Source organism: Schistocerca serialis, chromosome 1 (assembly GCF_023864345.2).
Source record: "Schistocerca serialis cubense isolate TAMUIC-IGC-003099 chromosome 1, iqSchSeri2.2, whole genome shotgun sequence".
Lineage (NCBI taxonomy): Eukaryota > Metazoa > Arthropoda > Insecta > Orthoptera > Acrididae > Schistocerca > Schistocerca serialis.
The window spans coordinates 811,273,095-811,279,611 of NC_064638.1; positions in this window are offsets into that span (position 1 = coordinate 811,273,095).

Consider the following 6,517-nt stretch of genomic DNA (forward strand, 5'->3'; position numbering starts at 1 on the left):
GCATGCTCTAGCCAGCTGCACTGACAATGCAGGTTTACTTTTTGTTTACCTCCTCCACATGTTTCAAATGTTTGTGAAGTCTTATGAGACTTAACTGCTAAAGTCATCAGTCCCTAAGCTTACACACTACTTAACCTAAATTATCCTAAGGACAAACACACACACCCATGCCCGAGGGAGGAATCGAACCTCCGCCGGGACCAGCCGCACAGTCCATGACTGCAGCGCCGTAGACCGCTCGGCTAATCCCGTGTGGCCCACATACGAGAAGAGGACAGTCCGCCAACAGCGAAGAAGAGCGAACCTTCGACAATGCCAGCCACTCATACTGGCGAATCATCAGAAAAATCGTCCAACAATCGTCGGGCCAAGAACACAAGACAGAAGCCAACAAGCAATGTGTCAACAACAGGCCACGAAAGCCTCGACAATTTTATGACAAACAAAATCTTGAAACAATTTCCATACTCGTTTCATTGTTAATAAAACAGTTGAAAAATCGTTATCAAGCAAAATTATTGTCGTCTTGTCAGTAAATAAGATATAATTAAGGAAGATGTTGCACACCGACACTGGAACCATACAGATTCTGCGCACTGGCGGCTCATGCTGCTAGAGGAGGGAGAGGCCTGTTTGTCGGAGGATAATGCCCGCTTCTCAATAGTGCTAAGGGGGTAGATCAGGGCGGAAATACTTTATTGGCTTAAAGTGTTCCTTAGAGAGTCTGTTCTTAAGATTCATTCATACGGTGATAAAAGTCACGGGACAGCGATGTGCACGAATGCAAATGGTGCTAATATAGCGTGCACAAGGTATGAAATGGTAGTGCACTCTGGAGCAGCCATTTGTACTCAGATCATTCATGTGATAATGTGTCCGACGTGATTATGGCCGCACGACGGGAATTAACAGACTTTCAACGCGGAGTGTCAGTTGTAGATTGTAGATTGTGTGCGGAACATTCCATTTCGGAAATCCTTAGGTAATTCAATATTGTAAGATACACAGTGCCAAACTCGTGCAGAGAATACCAAATTTTGGGCATTAGCTCTGACCACGAAAAACCCGAAGGCCGACGGCCTTAACTTAACTAGTGAGAGCAGCGGCGTTTGCGTAGAGTTGTCAGTGCTAACAGACAAGCAACGCTGCATAAAGTAGTCGCAGAAATCAACGTGAGACGTACGACAAACGTAACCGTTAGGACAATACTGCGTAACTTGACGTCAATGGGCTACGGCAACAGACGACCGACGCGAGTGCCTTCACTAACAGCACGATGACGCGTGCACCGCCTCTCCAGGGCTCGTAATCATATCGGATGGACCCTAGACGACTGGAAAACCGGTCCCTGGTCCTCGATTGTGGCGCGGATTCCACAAGCCCAAGACCCAAGTTGTCAACAAGTCACTGTGCAAGTTCGTGGCGACTCCATAATGGTGTGAACAGTGTTTACATGGAATGGACTGTGTCCTTTGGTGCAACTGAACCGAACATTGACTGGAAATGGTTATGATCGGCTACCAGGAGACCATTTGCAGCTATTCGTCTACTTTATGTTCCCAAACAACGATGGATCTTTTATGGATTACAATAAGCCATGTCACTAGTCACAGTTGTTCGCGATTGGTTTGGAGGACATTCTGAACAGTTCGACAGAATGATTAGGGTACACAGATCGCCCGACATGAATCCCATCGAAGTTATACTGGACTTCATCGAGAGGTCAGTTCACGCACAGCAGCATGCAACGTAAACAGTTTCTCAATTGTGGACGGCAACAGAGGCTGCATGGCTCAGTATCTCTGCAGTTGACTTTCAAGGGCGTGTTGAGTCCATGCCACATCGAGTTGCTGCACTACGCCGGGAAAAATGAGGTCCCACACGATATTAGGAGGTATCCCCTGCCTTTTGTCAGCTCAGTGTATGAAATGTTAAGATAATGTTAAAATCGTGATTTACTGCAGGAGAGTCTGGCTCATCGAGCTCTCGAATGCAACCAATGTAATACCATAATAGTTACTGGCAGAATGGGGGTCCTGTTAATTTCTGATAGCATCACAGAGGGCATTAATATCAACTAAAATACTATTCTCAACAAGATTTCTCTTTGTGACGTGATTTGAGTATGGTATACAGTCTGAACCCTCATGCTTGTCACGCGTTTTCTTAACTTGTCACTTCGTTTGTTTTTTTATGGGAAGTAAAATGTGAATGCTTGAGAATGTCAAACTAACGTATCTATAAGGATAGAAAAAGTTCAAACGTTATCCCAATCGTGCAAAAAACGCTTCGATTGGTAAGCGGAGGCCAGTTAATCCATATCATTTCGTCAAAAAGAGAGTATTCCTATATCGGTGAAAGAAAGGCTAACTGTACGGTGCTGATATAGCCGATTAAAGATTTGTTCAATTTCAATATTAAAAAACACAAGTTGAAACCTTGAAAGCTTGTTTTTTCAACAATTAATTCAATTTGGTGGTAGCTATAACCCACGAAATATACATGCAGTTACCTTATACTGTTTTGTAACCTTGGCGTTTTTTCTTCTGTAGTAGATTTTTTCGATTTATTTTACTTTCGATTCTTTTTTCACATTTTTATAACATCTTTTTCTCGAAAAAGTTGACTATTGTTTCAGAGTGTCGTCATTTTGTTAGAATCCATTTTTTTTAAATATCCCTATGTACTACATTAGACAATATCATCTGTTTCAAAGCAGGTTTTGTAATTTTGTTTTAGGTTGAAAGTTATGGCTTTCAGCTCTCTTGCCAACCTTCATCGCATTCGCAAAGGCCTTCGCCGATGTCGTGTAGTGTCTTCTGGGTGCAAAATTCACTTAAAAACACATACTTCACTCTTACGGATGTTCAATAAAGGTCTAAAGTCAAACTTCTAATTTGTTTCTTATTAAAAAACGAATATCGGTTCCGAAATCGAACGTCAACCTGGTCTATCCTTTCAAAGCCACGTCTTTCCATCTGTTTACTGGAACGATGATATCCATTGCAGAACTGTAGATTTCATCGCTCTTTATTTCTCATTTTGTATTTCGAGCCGAACATTATCCCACTCATAGACAGTCCTTCGCCACAGTAACGAGGTAATAGGACTCAAGACGACACCACAGGGCGACACATTGTTTTCTTGGCACTCATCTCTTTGTGCCGTGTCACACTGCTCATTTCTCAAGATCGCCAGGTGCCCCATACTCCAGTATATTTGTACAACTTTCGCTTGACGTCTATACAGGGTGTTACAAAAAGGTACGCCCAAACTTTCAGGAAACATTCCTCACACACAAAGAAAGAAAATATGTTATGTGGACATGCGCCCGGAAACCCTTACTTTCCATGTTAGAGCTCATTTTATTACTTCTCTTCAAATCACATTAATCATGGAATGGAAACACACAGCAACAGAACGTACCAGCGTGACTTCAAACACTTTGTTACAGAAAATGTTCAAAATGTACTCCGTTAGCGAGGATACATGCATCCACCCTCCGTCGCATGGAATCCCTGATTCTCTGATGCAGCCCTGGATAATGGCGTATTGTATCACGGGCGTCCACAATACGAGCACGAAGAGTCTCTACATTTGGTACCGGGGTTGCGTAGACAAGAGCTTTCAAATGCCCCCATAAATGAAAGTCAAGAGGGTTGAGGTCAGGAGAGCGTGGAGGCCATGGAATTGGTCCGCCTCTACCGATCCATCGGTCACCGAATCTGTTGTTGAGAAACGTACGAACACTTCGACTGAAATGTGCAGGAGCTCCATCGTGCATGAACCACATGTTGTGTAGTACTTGTAAAGGCACATGTTCTAGCAGCACAGGTAGAGTATCCCATATGAAATCATGATAACGTGCTCCATTGAGCGTAGGTGGAAGAACATGGGGCCCAATCAAGGCATCACCAACAATGCCTGCCCAAACGTTCACAGAAAATCTGTGTTGATGACGTGATTGCACAATTGCGTGCGGACTCTCGTCAGCCCACACATGTTGATTGTGAAAATTTACGATTTGATCACGTTGGAATGAAGCCTCATCCGTAAAGAGAACATTTGCACTGAAATGAGGATTGACACATTGTTGGCTGAACCATTCGCAGAAGTGTACCCGTGGAGGCCAATCAGCTGCTAATAGTGCCTGCACACGCTGTACATGGTACGGAAACAACTGGTTCTCCCGTAGCACTCTCCATACAGTGACGTGGTCAACGTTACCTTGTACAGCAGCAACTTCTCTGACGCTGACATTAGGGTTATCGTCAACTGCACGAAGAATTGCCTCGTCCATTGCAGGTGTCCTCGTCGTTCTAGGTCTTCCCCAGTCGCGAGTCATAGGCTGGAATGTTCCGTGATCCCTAAGACGCCGATCAATTGCTTCGAACGTGTTCCTGTCGGGACACCTTCGTTCTGGAAATCTGTCTCGATACAAAACGTGCCGTGCCACGGCTACTGCCCGTGCTAATCCATACATCAACTGGGCATCTGCCAACTCCGCATTTGTAAACATTGCACTGACTGGAAAACCACGTTCGTGATGAACAATAACCTGTTGGTGCTACGTACTGATGTGCTTGATGCTAGTACTGTAGAGCAATGAGTCGCATGTCAACACAAGCACCGAAGTCAACATTACCTTCCTTCAATTGGGCCAACTGGGGGAGAATCGAGGAAGTACAGTACATACTGACGAAACGAAAATGAGCTCTAACATGGTAATTAAGCGTTTCCGGACACATGTCCACATAACATCTTTTCTTTATTTGTGTGTGAGGAATGTTTCCTGAAAGTTTGGCCGCACCTTTTTGTAACACCCTGTATAGTACCTGCTTCAAAAGGCTTTCGGCAATGACTCGGTATGCGCTGTTACTTAGAAAGGCAATTAAAGTTCAGAGAGAAGGAATAAAAACTTAGAGATTTGTCAGTGAAGTTGCAACTTGGTCACTGACAGCAAAAGGCTTCGAAGGGCAGCTAAACGGAATCGATATTGCCTTGAAAATAAATTCTAATATGAACATACCAAAGAGAACAAGAGTAATGGAATTCAGTCTAGTCAAATCAGACGATACTGAGAGAATCGGATTAGAAAATGAGACGCTAAAGGTAGTAGTAGAGAGGAAATACAGCAAAAAAAGTTTTGCATCACCCTGGTTCCCCGAACTCTTGAAGATAGACGTTGACTGGGGATATGGTATTACAGACACAGTCCCTTTGACTATTCAGAGATAACACTAAACCCGTCAAATGGTTCAAATGGCTCTGAGCACTATGCGACTTAACTTCTGAGGTGATCAGTCCCCTAGAACTTAGAACTAATTAAACCCAACCAACCTAAGGACATCACAAACATCCATGCCCGAGGCAGGATTCGAAGCTGCGACCGTAGCGGTCGCTCGGTTCCAGACTGTAGCGCCTACAACCGCACGGCCACTTAGGCCGGCCTAAACCCGTCCAAAGATGTAAACAACCATGCATGAGCAGCGACTGTTAGACGGATGGGGTCCGACAGCCGATCAGTTCCAGTCATTCCACCAGGAAGGAGGTACACGGCTCGTGTTGTCTGTAGTTCAACAATGTCTAGACGGTGAATACCGCTGTTCGATCACTTCCGCATTGCTACTTTGTGCCAGGAAGGGCTCTCAACAAGGGAAGTGTCCACGCGTCTCGGAGTGAACCAAAGCGATGTTGTTCGGACATGGAGGAGATACAGAGAGACGGGAACTGTCGATGACATGCCTCGCTCAGGCTGCCAAAGGGCTACTAGTGCAGTGGATGACCGCTACCTACCGATTATGGCTCAGAGGAACCCTGACAGCACCATGTTGAATAATGCTTTCCGTGCAGCCACATGACGTCTTGTTACGACTCAAACTGTGCACAATAAGTTGCATGATTCGCAACTTCACTCCCGACGTCAATGGCGAGGTCCATCATGCAACCACGAGACCCTGCAGCGCGGTAGAGATGGGCCCAACAACATGCCAAATGGACTGCTCATGACTGGCATCACGTTCTCTTCACCGACGAGTGTCGAATATGCCTTCAACCAGACAATCGTCGGAGACGTGTTTGGAGGCAACCCGGTCAGGCTGAACGCCTTAGACACACTGTCCAGCGAGTACAGAAAGGTGGAGGTTCCCTGTTCTTTTGAGGTGGCATTATGTGCGGCTGACGTACGCCGGTGGTGGTCATGGAAGTCACCGTAGCGGCTGAACGATACGTGAATGCCATTCTCCAACCCATAGTGTAACCATATCGGCAGCATATTGGCCAGGCATTCGTCTTCGTGGACGACCATTCGCGCTCCCATCGTGCACATGTTGTGAATGACTTCCTTCAGGATAACGACATCGCTCGACTAGAGGGGCCAGTATGTTTTCCAGATACGAACCCTATCGAACATGCCTGGGATAGATTGAAAAGGGCTGTTTATGGACGACGTGACCCACCAACCACTGTGAGGGATCTACACCGAATCGCCGTTGAGAAGTGGGACAATCTGGACCAA